Here is a 25,211-nt window from a genome sequence, read left to right on the forward strand (position 1 = left end):
CTCATGTAAAGTGCTCCAATACCTTCGGGTAGAGTTTGCGCTATATAAAATTGCAACAACAACAAAAGTATTCCTTTGATCTAGCTTAGACCTATTGTGAGCAATCGACATGTGATCGTAGTACAAGGCGGTGTATTATCTACATTTTTGTTGTAACTAGAGTTCTCTTGCACAGTCCTTAAGATTGGGTCAAGGGAAAACTGAGAAACAAGCTCCTTTCCTTAAGATGGGAAAAAGTGATATACCAGTGGCGCAAGAGGCTTGTAATAAAGTCCCATAGAGTTACAGTCTAGGGAATGCTGCGATTGAGCCAGCTCATCATAAGGCTTACAGTCAGTTGTCTTTTTGCCCCCATGATGGTGCGTTTGATAGCTGTAAATTGCTGTTTCCATCACTACGTCCTTGACTCATCCAGTAATGGCACAGTTGGAAATTAATAGCTATTAACGCCTTCAGCTGGGGGCAACAACACATAGTTTGAGAGCACTTCATCAACCATTGCATCACACCCCCTAAAATGGCCTTGTTCTCTGTTCATTGGTCACACAATCATCCTTGCTTTCTAAAGCGGTATCTCATAGGAACCTCAATAAAAACCAGCTAGCCCAGAGATGATCTTTAAACAGTTTTTTCATGGTTTAGTGCAATGTTTTTTTTAATGTTTCAAATACATCTATGATGCCATCTTGGAAGCTTCAATATAGCAGGGCAACTTGAGAAATAAACAGAGAACTTAAAAGCATTAGGCACTGAATGGTGTTACATGAATTCATGTTTAAGCATGAAGCACACAGGATATTTTCGTTTCACTTCTGTCCTGGATTCTGAAATATTTTGACATTTAGCTGAAAAATGAAGTGACATGCAGGGAGGGTTATCTTTAAGAGGTTTCACTGACATTGACAACTGACATGTTTAATGGACACCATCACACACAGTGAGCAAGTGGGTTTTGAAGGCATAGTGGAAGATATGATGGTAGTGGAAAGGAAGAGGCATCTATCTGACATCAGTTAGTAAAATAATTAAATACAGAAATGAAAGATGACTTGAGATGGTAAAAGGTGGCGCTGACCGAAGGAGCCTAGAACAGAAGCTCCCCAGAAGGGTGATAAATTGGATAAGCAAATAGGAAGATGGGCCAGAAAATAATTTATACATCAGATTAGTGAATTTGCTAGTAACCTTGGGGAGGTCTGATAACTTGCTGATTCTCGGTGCTCCTCTGATTTAGTGGTGAGAATCTCTTTGTCTTGAAGAACCCCCATCTTCTGCGTCTGTTCCATTTGAAGCTCTTTTAAGCGGAAAGAGTTAATAAGTGCCTTGGGCAGGCGGGGAGTAGCTATAAACGTTCAATAGATGCAATGGCACCATGGCCCAGAAGCTTGAGGGGCCCATGGATTCCTGATTATTGCTGTATTTTAGCCCCCAAGCCACCCGTCATGCACACCCAATGTCCATGCCTGCTCTAGTCCCATGGCATCCTTGCGGTGCCACTTTCAGGCAAGTCATGCACATTCTGCTCAACATCCAACTGTTTTCAAGGTGGGCTTCTCTTGCCAGAAAAAGGTTTCATTTGCTTTCCTCAGTTAATATATGCTCAGATTGCAAATGCAATCCTCTACAAATTATACTTTTTAATGATATTTTATTGAGCTTTTCTTACTAGTAAGTGTGAAACATTTAGGCCATATGTATTCAACTTCATATGAATGGGTTGTCATGGATTTCACGTTATGATTTGTGTCACTTAAGTGTGTAGTTACATCCACACAACTTAACAGATGTATATTCAGGTCAGTACACATACCACACAAGTACAACATCTATTGATGAGAATCATAAATAGAATAGAATAGAAAGAAGAACATTATCTCAACTGAACAATTACTCTAACCTCTGTTTCCCAACCCCCTCCAAGCTACTGCCCGGGAATCATCCTGTCTCATCCCAGCCAAGGACATCTGTGTCGTTACAAATGTGTGTATGCTTAAAGGATATAGTTGCCCTTTGCTCACGGTGATCGGCATTAGGACATCGAGTACCTGGAATAAGATCTGCCAGTGCAATGTATGTTAGTGATAGACCAGTGTTGCAGAAGCCAGGGACCTACAATTGGGTGCATGCCCCATGCACGCGCCTATTTCAATGCAGGGGTCAGCCAGGGATCAGAGTTGTCTGTCACAGTCTTTTCCAGAGGCTTTGTATGAGATCCCACTGCAAAGAGCTGGGCCAATTGCAGAAGCCTTTCTTTTCATCTCTGCGGAGGGCTTTACTTTCCACTTCAGCCAAGGGTGTCACCTCTCTTCTCCACATTGCCTCTGCAAGAGGTAGAGTTCATTTCCATCTCATGGTTTGAACCCGCTTGGCAAGGAGAAGTGCCAGATTGGTAAACTTATTGCAACTTTGGCGCTCTTGGGTGTGGGATATAATCCAAGTAAGCAACATTCCACAGTCTCCAAATTAGATTTTCCATTTGTCTCTGATATTGCTTGTAGCACTCCAGAAGGGTAGCCACGTAATTTGGGTCGTCTCCACATCATATGCAGCGTATCAGCTGGTACATTGGGATATCTGAGGCACCCAGCCAAAGCAGTGATGAGCATGTGTGGAAGTGAGATAAGCTCTATGCAGGATGTTAACCTAGATAAGTTTAAAGCAGGCATTTAGGGACACTTTCCAAGGATATGCCAAGGCTCTCAACCATTCCTTATCATCAACAAATTAGGCGGAATCTGATTCATATTTATTTGTAAGTAAATGTATGGATATCCCGGAATGGTGTCGTATCACTTTATAAAGCTGTGTGATCCATCTACGTCCATGTCCTGTGGGGTGCAAGAGTTTGTAGAAATGCATGAGTATCAGTTCAGTTTTTTTTAAATTTCCTAAAGGTTTGTATTATTCTATTGCATAACTGGAATTGACCTCCCAGCAGCCTGTGTGTGTCAATCACTGCTTATAATGTTTGGAGTACACATCATTAATAAGATCACCCATTGAAATAAAACCTGCTTCTTCCCACTATGGCTGCGCTCTTGAAACAAGTGATCCCGTCTCTGTGAGAAGGCCTTGTAATAGAATTAGTGGCACGTATGGTGGTGTTGGACGAGTCCAAGTGTATGTGATGCAGTGTTGCAAATACTCCAAAACCATGTGAAACAAAAGTGTTGAATGCTTTGGTGTTCTTGCACCTGGAAAGAATAGCCTTTTCAAATCCCCTCTCTGGAGTTGTTCTCTAGAGCGAGCCATCTCGGTTAGGTGGTGGTGGACAGCCAGCCATTATGCTGCCCTTTGGAGCAGGGCTGCTATGCAGTAAACAACACTACAAGATCTGACCCCCACTTAGTTACACGAACACACAGGGAGCTCTCACTGTGCACCTACCCAACTTCAGTTTAGCGGGCCTTGCAAGGGAAGTTGGGTAGGTGCACAGTGGGAGCTCCCTGTGTGTCCGTATAACTAAGTGGTCTATTTGTGAAGGGTCAGATCTTGTAGTGTTTTTGACTGTTTGACCCCTTATTCCCCCTTTGCTCCTTTTGTGTTTATGATACTACTATGCAGTAACCCTGCAAAGTTGAAGCCCTCAGACTGCTGCCATCAGGGGATGTCTGAAGCTTGGCCAGCGCCGCTCTCCAGCAAATGTTACCCCATACTAATTGTATTTGTAAAGTATCCAGTTGCCTAAATAATACAGGTGGAACCACTACTGGTAAGTCTGCAAAGTAGTGCAGAAAGCAAAAGAGCATTCCCATCTTGGCTATGGCAATGTGGCCAGCCCCCAAAAGCAGGAGGGTGACCCAGCATGCAACATGTGTCCTCAACAAATTTACAGCTCTCTCTAGATTGCCATCCAACCACTGAGGGGTCTTGTGGTAGACCAGAATTCCCAAGTATCAGAAAATGGAAAAGGCCCACTGTAATTCCTGAGCACTCAAAGAAACCACTTGCTGTGTCTGGGTATAACTCAGAGGGAAAACAAAAGATTTATTGTAGTTATCTTTTAGAACCGACACCCCTCTTGAAGCACGGAGAAGGTCTGCTATCAAGGTCTGAGGTGAGATCCAAAACGTGTAGCGATATGTCATCCACGTAGCGTGAGATAGCTTGCAGCGAGCCAGCGGCTGGGGATGTATGTCGTTACAACGCATACTTTTACTCCGCATACCATTACAACGCGGTATTTACAACGCATACCGTTACAACGCATAGCGCTTTGGGGTGCTGGATAGTGGTAAGTATAATTTACTATTCTAACTCCAGTCCCCGTGGACCCTAGGGAAGGTGTTGGATAGTAAATTAAACTTACCTCTTATCCTAGAGCGCCCCCCAGCGCAATGCGTTGTAACGGTATGCGTTGTAATGCCTGCGTTGTAGTGGTAGTGCGGAGTAAAAATTGCGTTGTAACAGGTGTATACCAGCGGCGGGAATACTCCATGTTGTGTTCAGGGATTACATCTTTGTTGCCAAGGGCTCCATGGCAAATATTAATGGGAACAATGGGCAACCCTGCCTGGTGCCCCTAGCCACTGAGTAAGATCCCAAACTATGTCAACCTGTCCGTGCCCTAGCTGTTGAATCCTCCTCAACACCCATCTTCAGTATACGTTGTGCCATTATTTACAACATGGAGCGAATCTCCTTCCTTCCGACCCGTGGTGATCAAATTTGTGAAACTGCAGTTCCATCAATGAGCTGTGGGTCATGCCGAAATTAGTAGGATAAATATGGTTTGCTTCATTTTTTACTTTAGGAAATGCCTAGTTTGCAGAGTCTAGTAGGTATGTTGGGCTAGATGTACAAAGCCATTTTGCAATCACAAAGCTTGCAATTTGCAAAACCACCTGGTTTGCAATCGCAAAATGGCTTTGAAGTGTGCACTAAACCCATTTTGAAAGTCAGAATCTCCTTTCCGACTTGTAATAGGTTTAGCAACCAATATGAATTTCAATTAGAAAGGGTTTGAAATAGGCGTTTGCTCCTAATTGCAACTTGATATGGCACGTATCAATGGTTTGCGACCGCAATTGCTGTTGTAGACCATTGATCAATTATGAACCTCCAAACTGGGATGGCAACAGATTCTCACAGGGCGAAGGGAGGTGTCCTCTTCAGACACCTTCTCCTTTGTGAATAGTGTTAAGTTACCTCAGGGGACGTAGACAATGGCCCAGATGGCTAGTGCCTGCTCCCCCCAAGGTTGTCCCTCTAAGGAAGCTTTTATTTTTTCAGTGCAGAATAAGTTGCATTAAAGAACACATACTGTTTAAAAATAAAGATGTTTTTCTAGTGGAATGCAAACACAGGGATGGTGGTCCACGGGTCCATGCAGGCTACCAACTTTGTGTTGCAAATAGCGACATGCCTAATTCAATAGAAATTAATTCTCCAACCCCCCTGCAAGTGGAGATTTTGATATGACCTGTTAATACACAGGTCTCGCTGGAAAGTCAGAGAGCGGTCATAAAAAAGCGGTTGTGGAATTTACAACCACATTCTGCGACCTGACAAAACAAAAAACAATAACATAAAAAAAGTACCTGAATGACCGCTGCATCCTCGCACTTCTGGCTCCACTGCAGGCATTAGCTCCCAGACTGCCCTGTGGCCAATCCTGACGCTTCTCTCATGCATGAGAGTAGCGTCAGGATTGGCCTCAGCGGTCTGGATTTATGCTCCCAGAGAGACTAGGAGCCTGTGCCTGCTGTCTCCAACCCGGCAACGCAGCTTGGATTGGAGACAACTTCAGTATGCATGTCCATTTGGCCGCCTTGATATGGCCGGCCAAACCGACATGCGCACTGACAACAGTGCACCTTTCACTCCGCCTCGTGTCTTTCCTCTCCATGCCCCCGACTCGATGCTGTGGAGAAAAATAAAACAACAATTACCAAGCTCTATTATGTTTTTATTTTTTAAGTTTTGCAGCCGCTACTGGCAACAGGGACGCCACTCCTATGCCATAGCGGAAGAGATGCAGCTGTCTCTGCAGCTAGGTTCTCTCACCTCATTATTGCATGAAATATATTCAGCAACTTGCTTCATAGATTACCGTTAGGTGAATCACAGACTTATTGAAATATATATTATTCCCGATCCCTACATGATTCAGTTTGTTGTTGGCTTGCTGTGGCATCTCTCAGACCCTGGGAAAGGTTCTTCGTCTATTCAAGGAAAAAATTAGGACTGGCCACAGAGACCTATCACAACATGTTTGTCCTAACATGATATTAGTGTAGCATCAGCAATCCTACATTATCTTTTGGTCCCAGAAAATATTAGCTTATCTGTGAAAAGTTTGACAACATGAATGGGCTTTCTTGTGAAGCTGCTGTTGTGCTTGAAACCGAAAATTAACATATTTTGCCCACCCACTATATTAATACTAATGAACTATTGTAAACATAAATAATGTGCTCAACTGCCTACTAAGGTCTGATTTAGGCTTTGGTCAACAGATTACTTTGTCACAACGTGACCGATGGCCCGTCCCCCTTAATATTAGTGTCATAGGATATAACACAAAACCTGTATTATGGCAGAGGGGGTATCGTCTCGTTTGTGACGGAGTAACCCATCCTCCAAACTCTAAATCAAGATCTAACTTTATTTGTCAAGCTTGCTATAAGTTAGCTGGATAGATGGCTCAGTGCTGCTGAACTCTGCTGGCTGCTTAGCCATAGGTCATGAGTTTGAATTGTGTCATGAATGTATGAATGAACATGCATCCACTGCAGCCATCTTTGAATTAATTTGTAATGTTTCGACAAACCCGTTCAGATATGGCTGCAGTGGATGCATCTGCACCATGGTGCAGCCATCTTTAAATGGGTTTGTTAAACTGATACAAACCCATTTCCAGGTGCATGCCACGTGAGGATCCTCATGCACTTTTGCATGCGGCCATCTAGTAATGAGTAAATAGCCATTTTTAGATGGATGCCTCCCAAGAGCACAGGATGCCCAAAAGTGAATAAACCATTTTAAATGTAAGTGTGAGATCAATGGGTGTAGGAGGTGGGCGGCAGGAAGACATGGGAGTGCAACAAAGCCACAGGTGTTGGGAGGATATAAACAAATGAGCAAGATGGTGTGGGACGGGAATGCAGGGGACAAGCTGGAAGCAAGTGATAGGGAAGCAACATGGAGAGTGAGGAGGGCACACTGGTAGAGGGCAGGAAAACGCATGCACTCCCGTAGAGTTCCTAAAGTAAGAAAAACACGAGTTCTGTGAATGCCATAAACATCAGCACTGACTGCAAGTCAACCAAAATGCTCCTGGGCGGGACAAAGACAAGAATAGGAGGGAAGCCATTGAATCGATAGGAGACAATTAAGATAGATAATACAGCCATCCAATCATGAGCAAGGGACTGACCCAAATCCCATACTATGTATATAGGAAACAATAGGTCTGGCCAACAAACAGCGTGCAGCCGATATCTAAAAATGGTAGTAGCTTTGAAGAAGGTTTGACTGAGGACCAAGGCCTCTGGGACGCACCTTGTCTTTACTCTTCTGTAAATTAATGGGCATTCTCATCCTGTGCTTCACGCCTGGAGTCAGTGGTAAAATGACCACTGTCAGGCCCTTCTGTGTTCCCGTCCATCTCTCTACATGAAACTTAAGTTACATTGTATGCATGGACACTACGAAGTCCTTACGAGCAGAGGCCTCATGACATTGTCTGGGCTTGAAGAGGAGGTGTAGCACCAGTAAGGGTCGGGGTGGGAGTAGCTGCCGGGCGGTGACATGGGGAGGGGGAAGGGCTGGGTGGGGGGGTAGTAATCTATGGATTACGGAGGATTACAGGTAAGTAAACATATAAATAAATAAAACGAATTTTATTGCGTGCACTGCATCGCATTTGGGGATGCAGTGCGCGCAATGAAATTCGCTTTATTTATTTATATGTTTATTTACCTGTAATCCTTCGTAATCCATAAATTACTACCCCCCACCCTGCCCCTCCCCCTCTCCACGTCACTGCCCGGTAGCTACTCCCAACAGCGACCGCTACTGTGTAGCACTACAAAATATGTGATGCTTTGCTAGCATTCAGTAGCAGCCTGTTTGTTACACTACTGTGTTCTTGCAGTGTTTGAGCAAGAATTACAATTACAGTGTAACTGTAGTTCATCGCACATTTAGGCCCATGCATGCTTGTTCCCAGTAGCACATGGTTCTCAGGTAATCCAAAGCATGTTCTCTGGGGAAAAACAAAAATGGAAAGTTACATAGGGAAGCTGTACTTTCGCCTTTGCTCAAATGTACATGTGTACATGTTTTACATGTGTAAATGAATGTGCATGTGAATGCTCTGGGGACAGTGCAGAACCCCAGAAGTACATCTGATACTTCCTTTGAATTACATGAATATTCAAAAATGTACTCAAAATGTAGGCATAATGTACATAAGTACATTTCCTCAATTTGAACCTGGGGATTTTGTGACTCTTGCAGACAGTGACACTTTTCTTTAGTGGTTGAAACAGGCCAGAATCACCATGCCTAAGACATATATATTCTAGTTGAGATAACTATTTTTGCCACACGTGTACACTTGCATATCAATGGATGGCTCAAAACCACTTTTAGATCTATTTTACGAGTTCCATCTCATAGGCGATGGAATCAGGGCTGCAGGGGTGTAGGGGTGTTGCAAAAAAACCCAAAATACCATGATGGAGTTCAGAAGGTGAATGAGCAGTTAAGATACTTTTACAGTTTTTATGTCACAATTAGTGCATATTCAAAGACAAAGGTCAAATGTCAGGATATGTCTTCTGACAAATCCCTGCTTATTTAGAAACTAGCGTTTGCCTTCATTTTTTTGTCTACAAAGTGGGACGATTTTCATAAAGTGACCTGCAGGACAATCTTGCTGGGGTGGGGGAGAGGACATTTTATATTAATTCTGAAGTGTGGTGGAAACAAAGATTTTAATAAGAACAAATCAAGACACTTTACTTGGAGCAAAATTGATAAATATCTGCTGAAACCGGATTTCCACACATCGTTTGCTGTTTGGTAATTGTTATTTGTAAAGTGCGTTATCACCGTCAGGTCTCTAAGTGCTGTGAAAGAGACCTGCCTTAGCCCGGGTAGAGAAGGTGTAGATTAAAGCTTGCCCCACGCTTCCAAGAAAAGTACTGTCTTGATCTTCTTCCTAAAGAGAAGCAGAGCGTATTCCTTCCGTACATTCTCAGGCAACTTGTTCCAGATTTGGGGAATGCAAGTTGAACAGGCTCTTCCTCCGATAGGGCCAGGCAGAAGCGAGGGCTGACCATCAGGATGGCCTCTGATGATCGTAGCATTCTACTCGGATTGTATTTGACTAGGCTGTCTTTAATATACCTCGGGCTTGGCCATAGATGGCTTTATGTGCAATGCAGAGGCCTTTAAACTTTGTTCTCTGCCTAATCGGAAGCCAATGTAGCTGGTGTAGAAGGGGATTGGCATGAGTTTGTCTGGGCACTCTGAAAATAAGTCTGGCAGCATCATTTATGATGACCTGTAATCTGTCCAGCAGTTTCCCCGGGAGGCCAACGTACAGGGAGTTGCCATAATCTAATCTCAATAGAATCAAGGCTGATACAGCCAGTCTGAGTGTGTCGAAGGTGAGCAGGGGGTGAGTTTACAAAGCAGTTTCAGCAAGCTGACACAAGTGCCCACTATTGCGGACACCTGCTGGATTATGGATAGCTTGGCATCGATCTTGATACCCAAGCTTTTAACCGCCAAGGCTGGCACTGGATATTTGCCTAGCTCTTGTGGCCAGAAGAGATTGTTCCAGGGGTTGGCGTCTGTGTTGAAGACCAAAACTTCTGTCTTATCTGGATTAATTTTAAGGGAATTGGCTGTCATCCAATTGACCGTGAGTTTTAGAATATTTTGGACTTGTGAGTGGGCAGTCAGAGTTATCAATGTGAACGATAATTTGGTTATCGTCGGCATCGTTGTAGATCTGATTCAGCACAGCTATCAGTGGTCCGAGATAGACGTTGAAGAGGAGGGGTGATAGTGCAGAGCCCTGTGGTACCCCACAGGGGAGTGTGCATGGATTGGACACATGGTCAGTCAGCTGTACTCTCTGGGATCGGCCCTTCAAGAAGGATGTAAGCCATGCCAGGGCCGTGTCCTGGATGCCCAGATCTGAGATCCGTGACAGAAGTTGGTCATGATTGACCGTATCGAATGCCGCGGATAGGTCCAGCAGGATCAGGGCACACGGTTCTTATTTATCTGCCCTCAGTCTTAGCTTGTCTAGTACCGACAGCATAACCAATTCTGTACTATGGTGGCCCCTAAACCCCGCCTGGTTAATATGTAGGAGATGATTGTCCTCAAGATGGTGAGACAATCAATGTAGTACATGCTGTTCCAGTACTTTTGCAAGGAATGGGAGTTGGGAAATTGGCCGGAAGTTTATCAAGTTCTTTGTATCAGCCCCAGATTTTTTAGGAGCGGAATGACACAAGCCTCCTTGAAGTTGTTGGGGACATGCCCTGTTTCCAGGGATTGATTAAGGAGTGAAAGAATCTCGTCTTTTATCCCGGGAAAAGCCATCTTAAAAATCCTCGGTAGGAAGGGGTCAGCAGGCGACCCTGATTTCACACGCCCTATTAATAGAGCCAGGGAATCATGTGTGAGCATGGGTAAAGTGGTGAGAGGTTTGTCAAAGGAGGGAGGCGGGGTACAGGTTCTGCAGGGGAGTGAAGGGGTGAGGTGGATTTCCGACAAAAGATCCTTCACTTTTGATGTAAAGAAAGCCTGGAACGTATTACTAGCTTCCCTACAGAACAGGGGCTTCTGTTCCTTCTCTTGTCTAAGCTCTTTCAAGATCTGGAAGGTCTCTTTCTGAGTGTTGTTAGCAGACGTAATTTTAGCTTCATTAAATTCTGCTTTCCTTGATAGAATTGCCTTTTTGTAGGCTGCAAACCTTTCGTGGTATTCTAACAGAGCGCCAGGGCCATAGGCTTTCCGCCAAGTTCTCTCACATTGGCGGAGCATTTGTTTCATGCTACGCAGAGCATCATTGAACCAAGGCGCTCATTTCCCTTTAGCCCTTGTTCTTTCCCTACGTGCTGGCGCTAGCGTATCAATAGCGTTATTCAGCCTAGACACAAGGGCAGCACTCTGTGCGTCAGGGTCTCCCTGAGTTGTACTCAAGGGGGTAGATTTACTTCAGATCGTGACCAGGTCATCGGCTCTGATTTTATTCCAGCTCCGCAGCACTTTCCATTCCGGTGGTGAAAGGACTGTTTTCTTCAGGAGTGGGAACCAGCCACTAATTAAATAATGGTCAGACCAAGAGCAGGGGCTGATAACTAGAGGATTGGTGTGCGGCTGGGAAGTCCAAACCATATCAAGTGTATGGCCCTTCTCGTGGGTGGGCCGTTCACAAGTTGACAGAGTTCCATTGCAGTCAATGCCTCTTCCAATTGTTTAGCTTGACTCTCTGAAAGTTGAAGTCCTCCATCACTACAATACATTGGTATCTGAACGGATGTCGTAGATAAGTTCCGTCAATAGTTCAATGAACCTGGGTGGTGTTCGCGGGGGACGATACACAATCAGGACGACAAGACAGGCCATCTGAGAGCAAAACTTTGCCCCTAACACATCAGCCCCCTCAATGCTTTCTGCACAAAGCGTCTCAGCTTTAAGAAGGTGGTTATAGAGGATTGCAACCCCATCCCCTCTGGAACTACCAGGTCGATTGTGGTGGAGGGCCACATAATTTAGCGGCATAGTGGCTACCAGATACGGGGTTGAGGATTCCTCAAGCCAGATCTCTGTGATTCCTAGTATGTCTAGGGTGTCTTCTTGAAGTAGTGAGAAGACCTCCAGATTGTGTTTTTGTAAAGACCAGGTGTTCAGGGTGGCCAATCTAAGTCCCGGAGGGCTAACAGGCCCAAGCGGCCTCGGGTAGAGTGTTGTATAATCATGGTTCGCCTTTCCCATTTGTCGCCTTAACATTCCTTCCGACTTCAGTGCAGCTACTACATTATTATTAAGCGGCGGTTTGTCTTTGTTCAGGAGACAGAGTTCCTCTAGTGCATACAGGAGGCGGGGGCCAGGGGTCCTGGCCCCTGGTCTCGTTCGGGCGCGGACGGGCCAGACCGGCTTGCCTTAGGTGCGCCTGTGGCGTGCTGCGCGCTTGTTCCAGCTTGAGTTATGTAGCCTGAAACTCCGTCCACCCACCACTTAGCCCTGCTGTGCAGCGGCTGGCTTTAACTGGGCACTAGACCATGTAAATCCCGGAAGTGCTCAAGCAGGAAGTGCACTATATAGTTTTACCAGTGAAACTGCAGGCCTTGCAAATTTAGTGGCAGTTTCAACAGAAAATGTGCTTTGTATACCTGACAGTGACAGTGTGCAACCTGACCAGTGATCCAAAATGCACCACCGGCTGCAGACCACCCACATACCACTCTCCTGCTGAATAGCCATGGCACATTTGCCACACAAGTTTTTTGAGTGACACTTGGAGTTTTTACAATCCTTAGGACTTTAGTGATGTAATATTAATGACAGCACCCCCATTCTGAAAACTGTCCCAGCATCACTACTCCATCCTCTGTTAGTGGTGCGACATGTGGAAATATGAGGCATGGAGGGACAAAGGCAAAAAGGTACAATGAAATTTAGGGAGATGAGGGTGGGCGTGAAAAGGGGTGGTAACAGTGATACATGCACATAGATGGAGCCCCTGCAAAACAACAAACTGGAAGAATGAAACAAAGAAATGAGACAAGCCCGGTAATGACACAGGAAAACCAAGCGGAGAAATGGGTGGGGGGGGGGAGGGGGGAAATAAGCAGACTGTGATGAGACACACTTTGCACATCCCAAAAGCATTTATGGGGGGATGCAAAACCTGCATTCCCTGTTGGCAGCCATATAAGCCATGTTTTCCTTTACATGAGTTCTATATGACGCAAGATGATTACAGTTATGACTAACCCCCAGATTCATCAAAGTCCTGTTTTGCGAGTCCTTAATAGCGAATTTTAAGGATTCGCTATTAAAGACTCGCAAAACGGGATGCATGCAGAAATCGCAATAATTTTAGCGATTTCTACAGCTTCCTTGTTTGCGATTTACTAATTGCTAATCGCAAATCGCAATGACTCCCCATTCATTCCTATGGGCCTAAAGGCCCATAGGAATGAATGGGGAGTCATTCCTTATTTGCGATTAGCAATTAGCGAGTCGCAATTAAGGAAGCAATTCCAAGGGTGCCAGGGTGTCCAAAGGACACCGTGTTGCACCCCTGAAATGGTAATGTCCACTGGTGTTGGGCACACACATGTCCCAAGGACATGTGTGTGTGTAACATACAACTTAGAAAAATGCACTAAAGTTTTTGCTATTTACCACGTAGTTAGACTTCGCGGTAAATAGCGGCCCCAGATTGCGATTTCGCAATTTTATAATGGTTCATGAATTGCATTTAAGGAATCTCAAATTGAGATTCCTTAAATGCAATTAATCGCAATTTAGCGATTTCTACATTTGCGATTTGTGCATTTGGGATGATGCAACCCAAATGCAAAAATAGCGCTCGCAAAGGGCCAGATTCTCAGAATCTGGCCCGTGGCGAGCCGATTCTGGTTTGATGAATCTGGCTGTAAGTTTTTACTTATTTTTACAGATAAATACAGACAAAAACAATGTTTTTTGTCTGTTTTTGGTGGAAAAATACAGAAATTGTGCTCCTTATGAGTGACTCTCCATGTTGTCCTTCATGAATTCCAGGCGAACAGCTGTGCAGATAAAAAGCATGTGGATTTAAAAAACAAAGATGAGATTTCCTTAAATACAGGCATTAGGTAACATATATTGGTATATCATGCTATATTTACATGTGGGTGTAGTATGTGTTATATTTGGCTGCTTAATTTGCTAAAAATCGATAGGCATCAAAGTATACATGCATGTTTATCAGTTAAAAAATGTGGAAATATACCATTTTACAACTGTTTATTCTCAAAACACAAAATAAATATGGATAAATATCAATAAGATGGCCCAAAAATAAATATGGATAAATACAGATTGAAATGTTTAAAAAAATACCATAAAACTGGGAGCCCTAGTTATGACGGTAACTGGACGCTGATGGTAATGTGTACCCAATGAGGCTCTGGAACATTTTATTTCTAAGTGGTTCTACTAGACTTCTTGCTTCCACTTGCGGTATTTGTGTCTGAATACTTGGCAGGCTTTGGCTGCCCACAGACAGGACACAGCACCAACTTGTGATTGTAATTGTTTTAATATTGCATGCTGTAAATGCAGACTTTGTGCTGAGTTCCTACAAGGCAGCCTTTAACTCTCTTGTTTCTGATTTCACAACTTGAACGAGGGACCGCAGGAGGGTCCCTCAGCAGTCCATTAACCCTGGATCAGGGGCCGTCCATCAGAGAGCACAGATTACATTCCGAAGCTATGTTTCCTTTACAATGAAGAACAATTTAATTACTTTAGTTAAAAGATCTTGTGAATCCACACCCTTTAGTAGAGGGCTCTGATTGCCATGATGAATTGTTGTATTTGTTTGGCTTGACATGTGAATGTAAACATTTATAAATCAACACCATGGTACTATCCATGGTGCTTATATTCAATAATACCCTATATACAATGCTATTATACTAAATGTATAGAAAGGCAATAAAGAAAGAAAGAAATTAAGTGGCTTTAAGGGACACGAGCGTATGTAGATATCTGTTTAACTGTGCCATTAATAAAATTCAGTGTCTGCTCAAATGTTAACCATGAAATACCACAGTATACCCATGATTTATAGAGTGGTATGCAATGCTTTGCTTGGTACCCGCTACCAAGCAGCAAGGGTTTCCTGTCTGGATGAGATATAGGAAATTCACATGAAGATGTACTGTATTAAAGATGAAGTTACTATGTTTTGTGTTAATGCAAAACTTTATTAAATTCTGTAAAAGATGCATATGAACTTGGCACTGGCTGACAAGCAACTTCTCAGAGTGCTGAAAGCCAAAAGGAGTATCGCCATTTCACTTGGAAATTCACCATTTTCCCACAAATCAAGCCTTCAGTTTCAGCTGTCAAAATGATGGACACACATTTGCACTACAACACCAAGCCAGAAAGCAGCATCTTCATTAATGTATTTATTTATTTAGTAAGGAGTTTAATAATGTTCTATGTGGGCTTCTTCGGTTACTCCGGAGTGCAGAAGCAAATAGGAACAGTGTCCAATCTAGCAAAAGATTGATGGAGGGGGTGAAGCATTTAATAAGATAGAGTGGTACCCATTGCTGATGATCAGCAGTAACAGGCCCTAAAATACTGAAAGGTCCGTTTAGTGATTCTGAATAGTTCAATATTTTGGGGTTTTAAGAGGTCTGGGGAATTTACTCCCAAGAATCAGCCTCCATGTGCCAAGTGCTTGAACGATCATTGCTAGATCCTGTGATTAGATGTTTCTGACTGAAGTGTAGCATGGAGCTACGTTTGAAAGTGTTTTGGGCTTTTTTCAGTAGACTTTGTGGACAGTGCAGAAAACTTTTAATTCGATCCAGGTTTCGACTGGTAGCCAGTTGTATGTTTTCAGAATAGGCTTGATGTGGAGTTACTTATGCACGTTCAGGCACAGGTTTGGCTACCTTGTCTGTATGCTTTGTAGCCTAACATTGAGTAATTTGTGAAGCCCAATGTAAATGATGTTGCAATAGTCCGAAGAGAGCAGTGGGAGGACTTTCTTCAACTCCACCCGATGGAAGAGAGTAGAGAGAGCGGGAGATGTGTCCCTTTGACCAATGCTTTGAGTGGTGCAACGAACAAAAGTTGATTAAAAGAGTAGTGAGATGGCCTCACTTTCTCCCATTGTGGAGATCTCCGTCTTGGTTCTATTCATGCTGAGGTAGCTCTCCTCCACCCAGTGGAGGGTGTTGTACAGGCATTAGATGAAGTTAGTAGTGTTTTTAGGTTATTTTATAGCTGGAAATGAATTTGGCTTTGCTCTACTTACATTTGAAAGATTACTTGATACTCCTCGAAAAGGTTCTGCCAAGGGGCATATATAGATATTGAACAAGGGGCAAGAAAGGGAGGATCCTTGTGAGATGTGTACAAAACAACTGATTGCATGTTCACAATGAGGATAATGGCTGGTTTTAAGGCTGGTTAATTGGCACATGCATTGAAGTCTCCCATGATCACAATTTTGTCGGACTTAGTCTGAAAGTGAAACGGCACTGACAAGAGTTTTAGATCTTTGAATTGACTTGGTCTTACCAGGTAGTGGAGGCAACACTGACAGCATACTCCTTTCACCGCCAGTGACCAAAATGAGTGCTATTTTAAAATATTGTGAATGTTTTTGTTCAGAGGTGGAGTCGATAACATGGATTGATTTTTTTTGTTTGAATATATTTGATTCGTTTTCCAGCATTTATGTTCATTACACACTTACGTATTGAGCAAGAGGAAATAATATACATAATCTGCACAACACCATAACGACTATACAACACAATGGTAATACATGGTGAGTTGTTTAACACGCATCACATTGCTTTGGTAGAATTGATGGAAAATATGAAAAGAAATGGTGACTTTTTGTTTCTGCAAACGTGACGCTGCATGGTGTTTTGCGCATTGTAGTCTTGAGATACAGGGATGAGATGTGATGTGAGGCGGCATGTTCTCTCGGTCATGCCCCTTCCCCTGATCGCGTCTATTAGTTAGCTTGTGGTGTATCCCCCATCGTGAAGTCGCAGCATGAATGATCCGGATTAGGCAGTCATCTGTAACTAATGCTATATTCACAACTTTATAACAAACGTCCCAAAGGGAAACTATTGTGACACCCGGACTTAACAGAGAGGGAAAGAATAAGGAGAAGAAGATAGCTTAAAGAGGAAGGATTAGGGTAAAGGGCTGGTGCAGTGGGAAGAGTGTCAATGTGTGTCTGCAGAGGTAAACTTCCAATTCCGGGGTAAAGGCGTGGGGGGATCGAGGTCATGTGAGGGGAAGGTCCCTCCCGGGGGGGAGAGCGGTTCGGCAGAGCCTGATGGGCACCGGAGCGCCGGTGTCAGGGCGGTGGGGGTTCTAAGCAGCTGTCATGTCACTACTCTGCAACAGTGCCTCGTCATACCGGTGCGGGTTGTGTCTTTCACCAGACTGAGCCGGTGGGACGTCAGTGGGGGCATAATGTTTTGTGTCCCAGCCGTTGCCTAGGGCCGGCTTAGTGAGGGGTGCCACTTAAGTGATCCCCTGGTCCAAGCTCGCCTGTTGGAAGGATTTCAGGGTTTCGTCCCAAAGCTGTGCAATGGCGAATTTCCTCAGTCCCGCGGTCTCCTCCCTGCTGAGTGCGACACCTTCCGCTCTTGCCCAGTTGTCAAAGGAAGCGTACCAGTGCTTGGCGTGTGGGGGTTCGCTCTTTTTCCACCGCTTGGTGAGCAAGCGCTTGGCTGTGATGAGTCCCAGGTGCTGGAACCTAGCCGGCACCCTGTTGAGTTTGGTACTCTTGTATAGTCCTAGAATACAAGCCTCCCATGTGTATGGCAGGTCTTTGCCAGTACTCTGCTTCAGCAGGTTGGTCACTATATCCTAATATGTTGATATGATAGGACAGGCCCAGAGCATGTGTAGGAGGTCCGCATCAACCAGGGAGCATCTGGAGCACGCAGTGGTAGTTGCTGAGAAGTATGTATTGATCTTGTCTGGTGACAGATAAGCGCGGTGTAGTATGTAAAATTGTATGATTTTAAAGCGGGAGTTGCGTGGGATATTGATTGGGCTGGCCAGTACCACTGCCCATTCTTTGTCTGTCCATGCCCTCCCTCTATCTACCGCCCACTTGTCTCGTAGTTGTTGGGTAGGGTGTTTTGTGTGTATCAGGAGGGCCTGTGTCAGCCAGTGGACTATGTGGGTGCCATTGCCCATGACATGGAGATATTGTATGAAGTGATGTGTCTGCAGCTCTTCAGTCATGTCTCCTCAATGGCGCGCAAGTGTGTGTGTTATGGACGCATGAAGGAGAAATTGCCCAGCTGGTAGGCCTGTGTCCCTAGCCAGCACCTCAAAGGGAAGTAGTGTGCCGCCCGCTTACAAATCGCCCAGTGTCATCGATAACATGGACTGATATGATGATTATGTTGTGTAGCCTTGAAAAAGAAACATGTACAAAATAGATGGGGTCTCTGTTGGAAAGAATTAAATGAAATAATACATGTTCAGCTAATCAGAGTATCTGCAAATTATTTTGCTAATGCAGCTATAATAACTTCATGAATGCACAAGGAACACGCTGTTAACAAATCCTTGTCTGCCTTTAGCTGGCTATCAAGTAAGCATGGGCGAATTTTGCGGATCTCGCGTTCGCGAATTTTGCGGATTTGCGGATTCGCAATCCGCAAAATCCGCGAATTCCCGCGAATTTGCGGATTTTTTTTTTTGTGTTCGCCCGTGTTTCTGCCAGTTCGCGAGGGTTTTTACAATTTCGCAATTTGCGAACTTACCTGTCGGGTCGCAAGTTTTGCGAACTTGTTGTTTCTACGTGTCCAGCCTGTTTGGGACACTCTTCTTCATCACTGCCACTCTCTGTCACCACTGCCACTCTCTGACTACTCATGCCACCCTCTGGCCCACCCATGCCACCCTCTGTTTCATCACCACACCCTCTGGTTGTCCAGTGTACATTATTTTCGGCAAAGCAAAGCACACCTTCCCTGCCTCAAGTGACCTGAATTAATTTGGGGCTGATTAATGTGTCACAGAATATTTTTTTAGCTGGCACCTGCTTCCTTAGTGCGCCCTGATTAGTGATCTTTTGCACTTGCTAAGTGCTTTCATTGTTGCAAAATTAGTTACAACACCTGCCCTGCCCCAACTGACAATAATGAATTAGGGGCTGATTAATGGATTTTAACTTCCAGCCTGGCTCCTGCTTGTCTCCCTTAGCTGTAATTCAGGACCTTTGTGGCATATGTGTAACTATTCTGAGGTTCAGAGCAGGGTCACATAATAGTTTCAACTGGCAACTGAACTCTGGAGGGGCCCCTCAGGAAGCACTACAGGAAATGGCTACTAATGATGAGCCTGAACTTTTGAACCTGGTAAGTAGTTACTTTCAGTTTTGCTAAGATCGTATTTCTGCAATTTTGCACTTATTCGCGGGGCGCGAACTCACGCGAACAGTGCGAGCAGTGCGAGCAAAATCCGCTGCTCGCGGATTTGCGGATTTTGCGGGAAATTCGCAAATCTCACGGATTGCGGATTTCCTGAAAATCCGCAAAATCCGCGAGCGGAACGGATTTTCCGCCCATGCCTACTATCAAGCAAAAAAAACTCTGGTTAAAGGTAAACACATGTGCAGGTGCAGTTTTAGTCACAGAGTGAAAGGGTGGATGTGCACCATAAATGTGGTTCTTCCATCCCACCACTTTTAAATCCTGAACTTCAGCTTCAAAGCGCTTCATAAATCATTCAATCTTGATATAACGAAATTACTTTAATGCAAAGATCTACTCTTAGAGGGGGCACCAATTTCCAGAGAGAAATTATGACTCCTTTTCACTGAAAACTGTTTCCACTGTAATAATAAGGCTCGACAAAAGCCCCTGCCTTGTACTGTGACATCCTACATACCATCTTGGGGGGACAAAATAGAATATACGATTCTGTCCAGCGTCTTGTCTATTTCAAGCCTCAGTCAAGCTGATTGGCTGATAAAATTTCCGACCAGACAGAAGGCCAAAAGTTATGTTATCTCCTCCGGGGCACAAAAGAAGACAAAAACGGTGTTCCGGCCAACAGTCAGATAGCACTTCATATCCAGTCATCAACATGATAGAAGTCTAACACAGGACAAAAAAAACTGGCATTGGCAAAGCCAATAGGTTCTGGCCTTGGTAAGCGTACAATATCTTATTTCTTAGTGGTAAACAATATTAAAATAAAGGTTTGTCCCTTGTGACGAAGCACACTAGCCCTGGCACTGAAGTGCACTATTTTTAAGGTATGTGGCATATGGTAAAGAGTCATCATTCAGACTGCAATCCAGCCTATGGACCAGGTGGGCTGACACACTATCTCATGCTGTATTCTGTGGTGGGTACATTCAAAATCTGAACAGATCAGTGGATGAAGAGGGTTGAACGAAAGTCCCTGTGTGTATGTACATATTGTTATTATGGTTTTGTGGAAAATACCAGGCTGTCGACAAAGGCAAAGCTGTGTCTAGACTTAACTTAAAATGGAAGATGAAGATTTGTCTGAGGGAAGGGGAAAGGGAGGGAGGAATCAGGAACCCAGATTGCCAATCAAGGCACATGGGTGAAAAAATGTAATAGTTTATGCCGCGGGAGAAGCAACTATTACTTACATAGTTTATTATATTGTAATGGCCTTTGTTTCGTAAGCTAGAGAGAATGCACTCCTTTGTATTACGTTGGCAGACAACTTTCAATTTAGCCTTATAATGCAGTTCTTAAACCCAGATCCTTTTGCTCCAAGACCTCTCAGCTCTGTCTCACTAAGCACTGTGCAGTTATTTGTGCTTGTTTATCAAGAGCCACAGCAGCTGCAGAGGGAGTAATTTATGCAAAACCATGAAGGCATTTAATGAACTGGACTGCACCAAGGAACCAAACTCATTTCACATAGTTCTTGTAAACAGCCATCTTAAGATGAGGATGTTCACTCACCCCAGACTGGGGCTCTTTTCAGACTTGTGAAGCTTCACTATCTGCATAGCCCTTTCTGAGCCATTGATCTTCAGAAAAGATGGCAATATAACACCCACTCTGAAGGAAAGGCATTGACTTCAGGTCAACCTGAGCGTTATCTCATAGATGAAGACTATAGAGCAAAAGAAAGGTTTTTATAACACTTACTATTTCTGATGAGGGGGTGAAGTGCTGTATGCCAGGCAGCATAGTCCTCCAAAACCAATTTAATGGTCAATCCAATCGTTATTGGTGATTTTCGGTTATTGGGATCAGTCTTGTGCTCTGAGGAGACCATTCCTTGCATTTGCTCCAGTTATTTGTGGTGGATAAACTTAAGGTATTAGATGTGATCAATGGGGAGGGAGGGCCATGTGAGTTCATGTAAACGATTGGTGGGGTAAGTGATAAACAAAAAGAGACTAGGTATTGTTTCAAAGAAGGAGAGGTTGTAATCTATGAAATGAGGTGTGGTCATTTTGGAGATATACAGTAATTGAGACTGAAGTGGACATGCATGCGCTTTAGAGGCAGTCTCGGATTGGTAAGACAGGCAATTGGCATCAGCCGATGGGCCTCTCGCTGAGGCCAGTTGGTGGGCTGTTTTGTTGGACCCCAACCATGGTGCACAGCATGAAAGGCTGTTACAACCTTGACAAAACATGACCCATGCGACTGAAGTCAGGCCAGCGGGCTAATGTCAGCAGCAGAATGACAATAGGCTGCTCTGACTGTCCCAGCAGGAGGTTTGCCTGCGTCCGTCCCGGTGAGACAGAGGCCTTAAGGAGCTGTGGATGGGAATCCATTCGCACTTACTTTTCAGGGGCCTGCAGCAGGGGAGAGGACTGGAGCCTCAAGAGGTTGGGGTTTGTGAGGCCCATCGAGGCAACCCCTCAGTTTTTGATAATGGGCACCAGAGGGGGGTTCAGTGCCTCTTCTCAGGGCACCAGCGGGAGGTCAGCACCTCTTCTCAGGGCACCAGCAGGGGGTCAGCACCTCTTCTCAGGGCCCCAAACATCCTCAAACTGGTCTGATTACACCGAAGCAGCATGTGGTTCTTTTCACAGAGCTTAATTACTGTCACTAAATTGTAAACAAACCTCGAATCTTCAAACATGCAGTCTATAATATAATAAAATAAAGAAATGGCACAATTGCACCCACACTGATTAACAAAGTATGAAGGACAATCAGTTAAATCAGTTCTCTTGGAGTATCTCCTGTAAGTACTGTACATCACAGTGGGGTATGACACAACTAACATTTTGGAGAGAGAGACTGTCTTCTCGTTGTCTTGTCCAGGAGGGGGTAAGGAGCCCTACCCCACCCTGGAAGAGACCAAGATGATACTAGAATACTACATGCCCACCCCTGTGCCCACCCTGGTGGATCCAGTTCCCCCTCCTGTGATGGCTCCTGCCCCTCCACCCCCCAGTGATGGCTCCTGTCCCCCCATGTGGTGGCTCCTGTCCCCACCGCACCTGTGATGGCTCCTGTCCCCCCCCCCTGTGGTGGATCCTGTGTCTGCCCTAGGTGGCTTCTGTCCCTGTCCTGGAATGGCTCCTGCAGCGAGGAATATCCAGGAACGGATTTTTTTCTTGACGGGCCTCTTCTCAAAAAGGCTCAGCTCAAAATTAATATGAAAATGTGGGCGAGTGAGTAAGTGAAGGGATGGGTGGATGGCTGGATGAATTCGTGAAAGGGTGAATGGATGAATTAAAGATTGAATAGATGGATAAGGAGGGATGGATGGATGGATGGATGGATGGATTGATGAGTGAGTGGAAGGATGGAAGAGAGAAAAGGTAAATAGCTGGATTTATGGGTGGAAGAGTAGCTGGGTGGATGGATGAGTGAAAAGGTGGATGATGAGTGAGTGGGTGGATGAGTGAAATGATGGATGGATTGAAGAATTAATAAGTGCAAGGGTGAATGCATAAATGGATGAGTGAAAGGGTGGATGTAAGGACGGATGAGTGAGTGAAAGGGAGGGTAGATGGACAAAAGGAAGAATAGATGAGTGAAGGAGTGAAAGGATAAATGGATGAGAGAAAGGATGGATGAGTGAATGGATGGATGGGTAGAAAAGTGGATGGATGAGTGTACAGATGGATAGGGTGAAAGCGTGGATGGATAATGGATGGATGAGTGAAAGGATGAATGAGTGAAATGATAGATGGATGGATACATGATGGATAGGTTTGAAAATGGTTGAATATGTTTGAATATGGCTGGACTTACTTATATACTATTGCGTGACCTCTGATGTGTCTGTAAAACGTATCCAATTGTCCTGAATTTTCACCTCCTGTCCTGAATCTGTGTCCTGAATTTTGACCCTTTGTCCAGAATTTTTACACTCACCGTCCTGAATTTACAGTTACACCAATGCCAGTTGGCCACCCTACTCTCTGCCTTGTCAACTGCCTTAAGTAGATCGTTTTCCGCTGTTTGGGTCTTTCCAAACGTTTACAAAGGATGGCCTACCTTCGCTCCTAATCACCTATTGTCATGTTGTGCAAGGCACCAGTTAGGAGGCACCCACCCAGGCTCACACCACCTAATCAGCCTAATTCACCTAGCATTCTTGCAATAATTAAACATTATCTGACTGTCCATGTCAGCAATCAGCGCCCGGCCCTTGAGTAAGGAAGCCTGCCATCTGAAGCTGAGGGGAAACCACTTCAGAGCCGGCCCTGTCCACCCACGCTGATTGGGTTTATTCTTCCGGGATTAATCAGCCGTGCGTCTTCGGAGAGCGCGTGCGGACGTCGCTTGTCGCGCGCGAGCACGCCTCGTGACTGATGGAGCGCCGCGTCGGCGCGTGCGGCAGCCGGGCGCCTCGCGGCCCATCCGACACAAATTAATAAATCCTGTTTACGGGGCAGCACGGAACCTGTCACAGGTGTTGAATACAGCGCCCCGAGGAACACCTAAGACTCTCCGAAGCGCTCCGTCAGAGAAACAACCAATTTGCTTCACGCTCAATTATAACATTATGTTTATTTGGCAGCTTCAGAAGGAGAGGCCTGGGGGCATTTTATGCGCACTCGGAGTAAAGTGATCGCCCGGGTAACTTGATGGAATGCAGCTTCCGCGCAGTCTAAGTGCATCAAAGCAGTTCAAGAAAAGCCTTCGGCCCAGGGCGACTCTACGCATTTCGCCACAGATTTTTTTTTTCCACACCAGTCAACGATGCAGTTCGGTGTGAAATCAGCCTCAACCCAATTACCAGTCTACAACTATACATTTAACTAATTGATAAGCACTGCCGCAAACTGGCATCCGCTTTGGAATGCTCAATCCAGTGTCCTATGCCCTATGTAATAAGTAGGGTTGCCGCCTTTACAAGAGAATAATAAGGGCCATTTTTTGTTGTTTTAAGAGTCAACAGAGTCCTGGACGTGTCATAAATTGAACTGTAAACAAATTCGTATTTATTCGTTTGTAACATGACTTTTCTGTCTTTGTTTACATCGATTATTAGTTATTGACCATTAAAAGCAGCCGTAGAACATGTTTAAACGTTAAATGCTGCCAGAAAAGCAGTCAGGGGAAACCCTAGATGTAGGTCAGACCAGTGCAAGGTTTTCCAGAATATGCAAAATGAGATAGATGCACATACAATTAAAATGTAATTGTTTATGTACTCAAGTCTCAGAGTTGCTCTGAAATTCCGATGATGGAGGTTACGCAGCAACTCTGTTCTCTTCCATCCGGAGACACCAAGTGCAGGTTGCATATGTGGAGGATAAATGGGGAATCATCCAGTCTTCTAGGCTGCCCTTTTCTATATTTCACCTTGTCTGTTTAAAATGATATTTCATGTAGGCTTTTTGGAAACATATAAATGAAATACATTTATTTGGGAAAATGGGGAATCTAAACAAACTCTCACAAACACCAAGGCACACCAAATTCCAACGTCACATACACTACCAACCTACAACCACCATCTACCACAAACCACATTACCACAAAAACCTACCACCACCTTACCTATCCCCTACCAGTACCTATTACTGCCACTCCACACTACCACAACACCCTGCCACCATCACCACCCTACCATCACCACACCACCCTACAGACCCCAAACACAACCCTAGCCTTCACACTAACTACCACCACCCTAACCACTAGCACTACCAACACCACCCCAATCACCACAATCTACCCAACCACCACCCTACCCCAACTACCACCACCCTACCCTAACCAACACAAGTTTAGCAACAACCAACACCCTAACCACCACCATCAACACCTAACACCACCCTAATCAACCAAACTACCACTCTAACACCTCCTTCCTAACACACCACCACCCTCACTACTGCCCCCACCACTCTACCTACATTCTATCCTAACCCCCACCACTCTCCCACCACCCTACCACCACCACTATAACCAGCCTACCTCCACTACCCAATTAACACCACCGCATCCTAATGTCACGAACGGGACCCCCGCACCAATGGCGGGCGG

The 25,211-nt window shown here is 44.7% G+C and overlaps 1 protein-coding gene across 1 annotated transcript in view; it reads left to right on the forward strand.

Annotated features, from left to right (window-relative positions):
- PNOC (prepronociceptin) overlaps positions 1–25,211 on the forward strand; it is a 237,867-nt gene that overhangs the window by 102,161 nt on the left and 110,495 nt on the right. The gene's annotated exons all lie outside the window — the stretch shown is intronic.

The sequence above is a fragment of the Lissotriton vulgaris genome, chromosome 6 (assembly GCF_964263255.1).
Source record: "Lissotriton vulgaris chromosome 6, aLisVul1.2, whole genome shotgun sequence".
Taxonomy (NCBI): Eukaryota; Metazoa; Chordata; class Amphibia; order Caudata; family Salamandridae; genus Lissotriton; species Lissotriton vulgaris.